Source organism: Scleropages formosus, chromosome 4 (assembly GCF_900964775.1).
Source record: "Scleropages formosus chromosome 4, fSclFor1.1, whole genome shotgun sequence".
NCBI classification, from domain to species: domain Eukaryota; kingdom Metazoa; phylum Chordata; class Actinopteri; order Osteoglossiformes; family Osteoglossidae; genus Scleropages; species Scleropages formosus.
Genome location: NC_041809.1, coordinates 25,570,165 through 25,581,659, shown reverse-complemented (window position 1 = coordinate 25,581,659; position 11,495 = coordinate 25,570,165).

Below are 11,495 nucleotides of genomic sequence, written 5' to 3'. Positions count from 1 at the left end.
ATCTGAATTTTCTCTTTCCTAAACCCTCCACTAAAGGGTGCTTTGTGTGGAAACAGCTGATTCTGCCAAAAGCCCTAATATAATATTATTTCAAATCAACCAGTGTAGCGCAGTGAACCAGAACATTTGTACAGTTACTCTTTTCTCTTCCCTCTATTTGTCAGCTTGACTCGATTTACCTAATTAACCCAATTTACCTCGATATGGAGTGCCAGCTTGATGAATATTGTGTTGGAAGATGAAGAATAAAACAATGTAATTGTACGTTTGAGTATTTATTTTATATGAGTGTTGTCACGCGAAACATAGGGGCCTGGGACGGCTGGACCCAAGTGCAGCGTCGTTCGCCCGGAGACGAGGGATGAGGCAAGTTCTCGGTGTCGGGGACGGGCGAAGGGTCGGTCGATCCGCGGTCAAGGTCGGAGCGTAGATCCGTGGGCAAGGTCGGGGGACTTAGCGAAGGGTCGGTCGAACGGCGAACGGGACGTGAACGAGGATCCTTGGACGCGGTCGGGAAAGGAAGCGAAGAGTCGGAAACCGGAGGACTTGAACGAAGAGCTAGCGATGCTTGGTGCAGCAGGTTTGGCTGGACCCTGCTCTCCAGTGGGTCTGGGGTTCGAATCCCGCTTGGGGTTCTTTGTGATGGACTGGCGTCAGGTCCTGGGTGTGTCCCCTCCCCCACCAGCCGTGTGCCCTGTGTTGCTGGGTTAGGCTCCGGTTCACCCAACCCCACTTGGGATAAGCACCTTCAGACTGTGTGTGTGTGTGTGTGTGTGAGCAGACACAGTGCTTCCATCCCTCCCTCTTTTAAGCTACATCTCTGCATCTACTTTTCCTAATTTCTTCCACTTTCTATTTCTGTCTCCCTGCCTTTCACCCATCATTCCTTCTTTCCGTTTCAGTCTGTCACACTTCTTCTCCTCCTTCCTCCCTCTTTCCATCTTTATCACTTCTTCCACCTTGCCTCTTTCCTCAGTCTTTGTCCCTCTCCTACCTCCCTCTAAGCATGCCATATGAAATATTGATGCACACTCTGTGTGTGTGTGTGTGTGTGTGTGTGTGTGTGTGTGTGTTTGTAAGCAATGAGCAACAACAGAGTTCACCAGTGTTGGATTTGCAGCCCAAATTTTTCCTTGGTAAATGAGAGAGAGCAGGCAAAATGCAGTGATTTCCAAAAAAATATCCATGTTCACTGTAAGATTAGAGTGACAATTAATCTGATAGTCTGAAACAGTATAAGGGAAATAAATTTTGTTTAATTTTATTTCCAGTTCGGAACAGCCATGGCAACAATGAAAAATAAGGAAAGACTAAATGGAAACTTTGGAGTTCTCAAGGCGACATTGTTCCCTCATCTGTATGCATTCCCCTTTCCTGTTGCTCTCTTTGTCTGTCTGTCCCTTCCTGGATCCCTCAGTTTTCCCTTAACAAGAAGAAAATTGCTTAATCCCTACAGAAAGTACTTTATGGATCAAAACACCATAATTAAAAAGAAAAATGGGTGACATCCATTAAAGGCATGGGACCTCCTTCTGTTTTTTTTAGTTGCAAGCTTTCAAAATCCAGTACATATTAAAAAAAAATCCAGTGCACAAGCGTCATATGTGCCTTTCTTCATTGTCACTTTCTATTCCAATGTCCTTTTGTGTAGGGAGTGCGGTGGCACAGCGGGCTTGCCTGGGCCCTGCTCTCTGGTGGGTCTTGCGTTCGAGTCCTGCTTGAGGTGCCTTGTGATGGACTGGCGTCCCGTCCTGGGTGTGTCCCCTCCCCCTCCAGCCTTATGCCCTGTGTTGCTGGGTTAGGCTCTGGTTCCCCGTGACCCCGTCTGGGACAAGCGGTTCAGATAGTGTGTGTGTGTGTGTCTGCATGTGTATTTCTTGAGCATTTGCAAAAACACACTACACGCACATTCAAATCCTTACAATCCCCTGAGTGACACTTTTCATGGACTGCCCTGTCCATGCACACATATGCACTCACAGATGTTCAGGCATGCGTGTTTTATATACTCACGTAATATCTTCCGGATAACCTACTGGTTGAGAAACTGGACTTTCAGCCAAGGGGATGGCGGCTCAGTTTCTAGCAAGTTATATCAGTAATATTACAGTGGAAACCCATACTAGAACATTTGCATTCCAGCAGAGCTGGGCAGATGTCCCTCTGTTCGAGCGGAGAGGACACCGCACGTACCTGTGTGCCCGCACACCTCTTGAGCTTCCTGACTGCCTCCGTTATTGGCCCCTCCCACTGCGTACCGCAGCCCCCTCTCCCAAGAGGACCACGCATTGATTATTAATCAGTCGCCCCGTTGCGTGGTTCCCGGCAATTAGGCTTCGCCTATGTCTGCAGTGAGCCGAGAGCTCATGCGGAAAGTGCCTGCTGTCTGCTGTTTGGTCCCGTTCCATTTTCAGGCGACAAAAACATGGAAAAATCTTTGTTCTCCATGGATACACCTATTAGCAACATGGGGTCAGCAGCCACAAAGTAAAGTAGATGGACGGTAAAAAGTGTACATAAACACTGTTTGCTGAACTGGAACGCTGCCTAAAGGAAAGCTTTGTTCCCTGAAGGCGGCCGGGGAGAAGTCAGCCGCTCGCGGTATGAGCCGCTCAGCCCAGCCCCCCGCTATTGGCCCGATGAGGGCCTTTGAAAGCCCTGGCCCTGATTCCTGACTTCTGACCCATGACCCATGGGGGTCAGCAGAGGTGGAAGCAGGTGGGAAGGGAAGGGGACTGCAAAAGAGAGGAGAAGAAAAAGAGAAGCAGGAAAGGTGCTCTTGTCTACTGAATTTACACTGTTTGTAACCCACACAAACCCACATGCAGCTATTCTTCCTTCCCCTTTCCGTGGATTTCCTTCTTCTCGGAGACCAATATCTGGTCTTTCTTTGGTCGGATGAGACGACAATTCTCTACTTTAAGAATACGCTCTTGGTTTTTAAATGCCTCGTGAGGTTTTGTAATGCATTTGTTCGGTTCGTGCACTGCAGTCATCATGAGCCCCTACCCGGTTGAAGCGAATCATCGGTTGTATATTTCTGGGATAACTGAGGTCAATGACTGTTAGAATGTAAGTCTCAAGGAAATTGCTGCCCTGCCCACGCAATGCCTTGATGTTGATTAAGTGGTTGTTTACTGCACAGCCCCAGAGGTTTTTGGATTTTATCACATTTTAACAAGGCAACGGAGTAGTTCTGCCCACTTCTTCTCATAAGAGCAATTTGTATATGATTGCACGTCAAAGTGAAGTAGGGCGTGTTGGCGCAGCGGGTTTGACTGGGTCCTGCTCTCTGGTGGGTCCGGGGTTTGAGTCCCGCTTGGGGTGCCTTGCGATGGATTTGCATCCTGTCCTGGGTGTGTCCCCTCCTTCTTCAGCCCTGCACCCAGGTTAGGCTCTGGCTCCCCATGACCCCGCTTGGGACAAGCGGTTTCAGATAACGTGTGTGTGTGTGTATCTCATAGTAGTGTCAACACAGTTATATCTGGCAAGTGAGAACCCCAAGCTCTCAATTAACGTATAAATAATAGAACGTATCACAAGAACACATGTTCCTTCTGTGTCGGTGTCTGATTCTCTTCACACATACCTGAGTGTTTAGAGCGATATCGGGAACAATTAAGCGTCGCGGAGTCGCGCGGGAGCCGAGACGGGTGCTAACAAGCTGGATTAATGAAGAGCCGTGGCGATGGCATAGCTGGGACAAGGTGTCTGACTGAAAGCGGCCAATTAGGTGGAGCTGTGGCTGTGCAGCAGATGTGGAGATTGCAGAGATTTAGTGACTTAGCTCTGCTGCATGTTGCTTCCCCACGTGCTGCCCCATCGTATGCCGCTCGGGCTAAATTTACCCCAGTACGCTTTTCGTCCATTCTCAGCTGGCGCTGGCTGGCAGCAAACGTCATTATGACACGAACTGCCTGTTTAAAAAGGAGTGAAAGGAAAGACGCTGTTCATTCATTCCGTGAAGTCCGCCGCAAAAGGCGTTAACCCTGACGACTCTAATGAGCAGGGGGGGTCATTGCGCGCTGTCTGTTCTGAAAGGCAGAGGGGCTGCAGGAAAGCACATTCTCAGCGAGGCAGTGTTTGGGGGCACAGTGGGTATGGCAGCCAAGACACCCGCATCCAGCTGTGTGTGGTTTTAACAGTGATTGATGATCTGGCCAAACCCCAAAGACTGCTGACAGTTATAACCACTAATGAGCGTGGGCCAGTTCACACGCACATTGACTGAAACCGCTTGTCCCGAGTGGGGTCGCGGGGAGCCGGAGCCTAACCCGGCAACACGGGGCGCGAGGCCGGAGGGGGAGGGCACGCACCCCGGACGGGACGCCAGTCCATCGCAAGGCACCTCAAGCAGGACTCGAACCCCAGACCCACCAAAGAGCAGGGTCCAGCCAAGCCCGCTGCACCAGCGCACCACTGTGCCAACGCACCCCCGCTGGGCCAGTTCAGAGAAGGCAAATATTACCATGTCTCACTGCATGTAGTGTAAAGAGAGACAGTGTGTTTGCAATGCGTGTGTGTTATGGAACTGAAGACTTCATAGACAGAATGTGACTTTGCGGCCAAATTTTGTGCTCGCATGCAGTACGATCTGCTCTGCTGGGCTGCGTTGATATCGATATTTTGATGGGAAGCCTCGCAGATGTAACTAAAGGAATTGCGCGTCCGAGCAAGCGGCCGAGTCCTTCGCGCTCTCGACCGCTATTCGGCCCGTAACGAGGAGGTTCGTGAAGCGTGTCCAGCAGCAGAATGAGATTCCTGCTCGGCCCCGAACGCGCGAGCGTCGGAGCCGTCGGAAACACAACGCGGGAGCCGTTCGAAGCGTTGCACGTCTCGGGACAAGAGAGAATAAGAGAAATGAGAGTAAATTGCTCAGGAAGCAAGTCTGCCACAAGCTGGAAAAATTAAGACATGGGCCCTCTCTGGTGTTGAAGCCTCCGGCATTTTCCCTCGCATCATTATACTTACACGCGCCTATGAAAATAGACCTACAAATCAGCGTCTGGGTAACCGAGTGTGGGCGCACGTGTGAATGAACGTGTGCGTGCGTATGTGTGTGGGAGTAGTGTGAATGAATATGCGTGCGTGTGGATTTTTGAATACATGCTGCTTCCTGGCAGCAGTTTACGGGCGACGCGACGCCGCTGTCGGTTCCCTCCGCCGGTGCCCCCTCCATCTCTCGGCCGAGTGTGACTCGCCGCTTCCGTTTCTCCGCCCGCCCCTCTTTCCCTCTCCTTCCGCACGTCGAAAACAAACTCATTACTTCCCCGCTGCCGTCAAAGCATCCATCACGTCGAGGCGTCGTGGCTGTAATCGGCACTATGGTCCGGGAGCGAAATCCAAAGGGGGCTGGTGGTGGGGGTGCTGAAACACGCGTGCATCTCTGTAATCCCATCCCTCAGGCCTGCTCAGGAGCCGCTGGCATCACGAACACCTCGGCGCCCTCCTCGGGAGGCCCGGGCCTCGCTAATCCCCCTAATGTAATTCTGTTGTGTTTCACGCGCGGCAATTAGCCGCCTGCTCCTCTTGCGGAACACGTGCTGCCTCGCCGGTCTGCCCGCCTCCTCCCGTCCCGGGCCACCCCCGGCCTCAGACCAGGGGTACAATTTTGCCGTCAGCATCGAGTTCCGAGCGCCAATTATTCAGAAATGGAGTACTAGTACAGAACCGGTCCTTCTTCGGAGTAATCGCTTTGGGATGGGCCGAATGCCGAGGACACAGCGCGTTACGCGCGCTCACACACGTACAAATGATGTGTTCACGCACCTGTGACACTAGGACAAGTACCCCTCTGACACCTGCTCCGCCCTGGGAGCAGGATGCTCGCGTCCTGGTACGGGGGGGCCGCCGTGTCACATGAAGTCTCAGTTCCTGGAAACTTCGTCCGCGGGAAATATGGAATTATGCGAGCGCCACGTCTCACGGAAAGCAGCGGGGCCAGCGAGGTGCGGAGGCGTTCGGTCTCGGAAATAGGTGGGACTTCGTAGAATGACTGACATGTTAGCTGTTTCTGATACCCAGTCGCACCTTTGGGACCCGCTCGCCATCTGTGCGCTCCGAGCACATCCCCTTCGTCCCCTGTCGGCATGGCGACGGTCCTCCCCACCTCCGCATCCAACAGTCTGCTGTGCAAATATGCACATAAACACAAACACACACACACACACACACACACACACACACCACTCCCACTTCTCACAGCTTCCCTCCAGCAAAGACACACACTGGAATGTGCCGAAATTCAATAAGACACCTAATTTACATGGGTTTGTACCAGCTGGCTGTATTCCCTTGTTTCTGATTAAAGGGATTAGAAAATTTTAATTTAACGCTGGATTTGCATACGGGGGGACTGGCATACCATCCTGCCTCTTCAGTGTGTCTGTGTACCTGCCTGCCCACCCTCCCTCCCTCCCTCCTTCATTCTCCAAGCTCCAGCACTGCAGTGGTGCTGCTTTTGTCTGCGCGCAGCGGCCGCCTGCAATGTCCTCAGTTGTTTCCACCATTCCTGCACCACACTCGTAGGGGACCTGCGCTCTCGTACCGAACTGCCACGAGCTGTTCCGCTCGCGCATTTCGGAGATCTCGTTCCGCCTGGCGTCTGAGAGGTGCGAGGCGGAGAGACGCTGTGTCTCGTGGCCCTCGCCGCCTGTTGCGCCGGTTGCACTGCTCCCAGACGGGGCCGTTTACAGGAAACTGCCCTGAACAGCACTTAAAGAAAACAAACAAAACAAAAACAAACCTGGCACTATGGCTACGGGGCTCGTTGCTTCTAGAACCTTCTTAACGTCATCCAGGTGGGACTGTTCCAGCGGAGAGCCTCGGGGTCTTCCAGCTTTGCGCGCCTCTCTAGCAGTGAGTGGAGGCAGGGACGGAGGGAGGGAGGACCCTCCGCTGGGCCGCTCACCGTTTCTAGCAATTAAGTGAGATTCCAGAGGCGTTGGGCGGGGAGGCCGCGTTTCTCGCGCCGATTTGGGAGCAAACCGCATCAATCATTAGCACTTTGCCTCCGACGGGGGAGGCCGTAATTAATCCCAGAGAACCTCGGCGAGACCCCGCTTGTGGATCAGCTGCCTCTCGCTACTGACTGACTGGGAATATGGGACTGCATCGCCCCCCTGTGGCGCTCCAACGAATCTCACCTGTGGCTGCGGTTTCATCCCAGGATGCTTATGATAGTAATGATCTAACACACACACACACACAGACAAATAAATACTTACAAAAGTGCCAATACACACAAACACACACACAGAATTGCGAAGGAGCATATTTGAATTGGGCCAGTGAGCATTTTATTTCATTGTGTGTGTGTGTGTGTGTGTGTGTGTGTGTGTGTGTGTGTGTGTGTTGGGCGGGCGGTGGCTTGCTTGTCATGCGCTTACTGGCCACCAGAGGGCGATCTCCCTCATTAATTGTCTCACTCTCATGTCTCACTCATTAATTGTACTGTGCATATTTGTCTGTTTTGTTTTACTGTGCCAGACAAAGGTGTAAGAATTTTGTGTATTTTAGGAAAAAAGCAGAACTTCATGGCTGCTTGCTGTCTTTCAGCATGTGGGTGTGTGTGATGTGTGTGAAAGCGCTCGCAGTCGCTGCTTGCTCACGTAACCCGCCTGCCCTCCCGTTGTTTGTTATCTCGTAAGTGGGTAAAACCAGCGGGGAAAATGTTTTTAATGAAATCCGTTTCTCACGGCGTACCGGAGGCTCGGTCCGGCGGGATACGTCTTTATTGCACCGACTGCTCCGCGATTGTTGGGCCGAGACGGCAGGGTGAGACAATAAGTGCCGCTGGTGAAAGGGGGGAGACGCAGACAGACGGACGGACAGACGGGCCTATTCACAGAGCTCGCGGCGCCATCGTTGAGGCCCCGGCGCTTCATGGAGGTCTGGAGATCTCAGGAAGCGAAGCACAACAAGAAGTCTCTTTCAGAAGTGCAAGTTTCCTGCAGCTGTACCCCCCATGCCAGACATGTGCAGTAACAACTGATGCCTGTGCTCACAGGTACAACAGACTAGTCAGTAACCAGCACCTTGCTGGCTTTGCTGTGAGCCTCATGCACGCAGAACAGGCGCTGTGGAGAATGAAACTCTATCTACTTGCAATTCCCTTGCTCAAGACTGACTCCTCGTGCCAGGCATATACTTACATGGAAATAATATACGGGCTTGCCGAGGAATAAATATACTGGAACGACCCGCGTTACCGCGAGTTTGAGCGGGAAACCCGTTTAACGTAAATAGTTGCATTATGGGAAAATGTGAATTAAAGTGTGCAACCGCTGGGGGGACTTACAGGCAAAAAAAAGTGGTGACCATGTTTGCCAGTTCCAGGATAGAAAATCTGGCAGGGGTAAGCTGGCTTGGAAGGATGATTTAAGATGCAGGTTATTAAGGATGGGGTGTTTTATTTTCTTGTGTGCTGCTGTTCTGATTATGAATGCTACCTGTGCATCCTTGTTGACCCCACCCGAGCTCAGGGAGCTGTGTGCCGCAATACTTAATTTACAGTCTCCGCATACGCTGCTTCTCGTACGCTAATGAGGCGCTAGGACACAACTGTTTTTTTTTTCCTCCAGCCGAGACAGGGAGGCAGCGGCCAAGTTTGGCGGATAGATCGGGGTTTCACTTCACAGACGGCGCTCCTGCGGGACCTCGGCTTCTGTGCTCTGTAAACAGCCCCATCTTGGGAATCGATGCTTAAAGAGCGGTGCTTGGGAAGGAGGGGTGTTGCCGTGGTGTTGCCGGAGTGTTGTTGCAGCGCTCCTCTCCAGGCACCGATTCGCTTCGGCATCATGCTTACAATGAGCTGTCAGTAAGGAATGATGATTCCACTATAATGACACAGTAAGACAATAATGTGCTCTAAGTGCTATTTATATGGCTTTGTTTGACAAACATATTTAAATGTCTTCACTGACATTCTTTGAAAGCCCATTTAAATCCAATAAACATTTGTCGTAAAATGCACATGAATTACGATGTCTTAAAAATGCCTGTTCGGTCATGTATTTATTTTTGTTTGATAACCTGTACTTACTCTTGATTTACTACATCAGGGTAGATTGTGAGGGCAAGTATGGATGAGATGAAGTGGGATGGAACGAGGGTTAGGCGGGGTGTGTTGATGTCAAAAAACGGGCGCTTGGAAAGTTGCTGCAGCATCCGTGATGTCCTAAGTCTCACCGGTATTCTTTGGTTTGAGGTTCACCATAATTTTGCTCGCTGTCGAAGAATGGATGCAGAGGGGCCCACAGGCCGTTCCCGGCCTCCCCTTTCCTCACCATCTCTGGCTTGATGTGGCCCAGAAGAGCATCTGGGACCTTGACCACAAAAAGAAAACAAATCATTTAAGCAGCCGTGGCAGGAGCTGTAAATTCTCACCTTGTAAATCTCCGTGAGCCTCAGCAACCAGCGAGCGCGTTGCTCATACGTTCTCTACGCACACCTTTCTCTCTCTCCTTTCCCTTCCAAATTTCCTGGCCTCCTTTTCTTTGCCGTTTCTCTGGCGCTTCACCGTAGGGCCGACTGAAAGGACGCTTGCCTAGATGCACACAGGGGCATTCATTTTCTTTCCTGCCTCCCGATACTTCCGACAGAAGGCATCAATCCCCATCCAACGACTCATTCGACATTCACGGAGATATATTCTTATTGGCTTGATTGTCAGACGAAATCTAAGGCGAACGAGTGGCTGTCGTCTTTAGTTGCCAAAATTTCGACAAAGCTGCCCTGCCAGTGACCGCTGATTCCCGCCGGCGACGTTCTAGTTTCCCCACAAGTGCGTTCCGCCGCGACGTGTGTGTAATTTGCCTCGACGCCTTTTTCGTTCGTTCCGCTCATTACGATGTCAGTGAACTCATAGCTCTGCGCTGCGACCCATAACGGAGATGCCTGATGTCTTTTTTTTCAATCCGCGTAAGCACGAGTTCAGGGTGGGAAAGGGGCGGGCGGTCCAGCACAGAGCAGCGCACGCAGATGATGGGTGATGAAAAATATCTGTCTCAGTTATTAAGCTCCACTTTGATCTTCTCACACAGCCTTGTGAGACTCAGACTCAGGAATCCCCCTCAACCCATGTTTGTCCAGACACAAACACAGGTTTTTGCGAAGACGAGGGAGACGGTATGGTGATTCACCTCGGAGGCTCATCCACTCTTATAGGGGAGGAGCTCTGGGAGCCGAAGCCCTCACGCACACAGTCGGGACCTCTGGCACTCATTCACACCAGTCATATTTACTGTAATTTTTACTTACGTACTGAGGGCCTCAGCAACGGTACTCATTAAGAGCTCAACCCTGACGAATATCTAAATACATTCGGTTACAGACTTGCTTCATCCACCACAATCATTTCAGATGCTTCTAGATGTTTTGATTTTGTTGCAAATTCCTCCCAGGTAAGAAACCCAGGCGCTGGGTTTCTCTGTTGTCTCCCCAGCCTCTCTCGCAACTTACTTTAGTTCCATACCCAAAATGATGGCAGAAAAGATGCCGTGACCCTGCTGATATACCCCTGAGCATGGTACTCTTAAGAAACACACAGTCTAGGAAATCTTTGTGTTTCTTTACTGGGACACATAGATCTATGTGCATTAGATTATAGCCCCTTCTAATACATTTACTTATTTATCTAACACTTTTCTCCAAAGCAGCTTACAATGTTAAGGTTACAATTATTTACCCATCTATACAGCTGGGTAATTTTTTTTTTTTTTTAAACAGGAGCAATTGAGGGTAAGTACCTTGCTCAAGGGTATTACAGCTGGCAGTGAGGCTCAAACCTGTAACTTTTGGGTCTAAAGGCAGTTGTTCTTACCACTATGCTACAGGCTGTCCCCTAAAACCCTTCCAGATGTCCTCCTTGTGTGCAGTCCCCATCCACCGTACACATTCTTTTCCGCTGTAGCTAAATGGTTTCTGTTTATTCTGGAACCTTCCATTTAGGAGACATACTTATTGTGCGGTTGCTGGACTCATGCTGTCCAAAATCTGTCAGTTCTCATCCTCTTTTTCCACCAATGATGCCTAGGATTTAATGACCTCAAACAAATGGTAGGAGGAACCGTTGTTCGGCAGTTTCGGCCCCATGTCTTCAATCAGTACCAGGTGACCACGGGGTACGTGCGGGTTCGCCGTTCCTCTGAGCCTCGCACCAATCAGCCTGAGATCGAGAGAGAGGAAAAAAAACTCACACTGGTTACAATGGGGGCTATTTCCATGACAACTGCCTCCAAAAATAATCTCTAAACTAGGACCAGGAATTTGTCCAGACTTGACGGCACAGCAGCAGGGCTGCTTTCCATTATTAGTGTTTGGCAAATAAGTTTCCAGCGAGCCTTGCTCTTCTCCCCATTTCCAGTGAAACGGCTGCCTGTTTACCACATTCATTTTTATCAGTTTAACAATAGGCAAATCCTGTCTGTCATCTTTTGTGCTTTTTTTTTCCCCTTTGGATGGGAATTAATCAACAATTGTTCTATTAGTCTTTT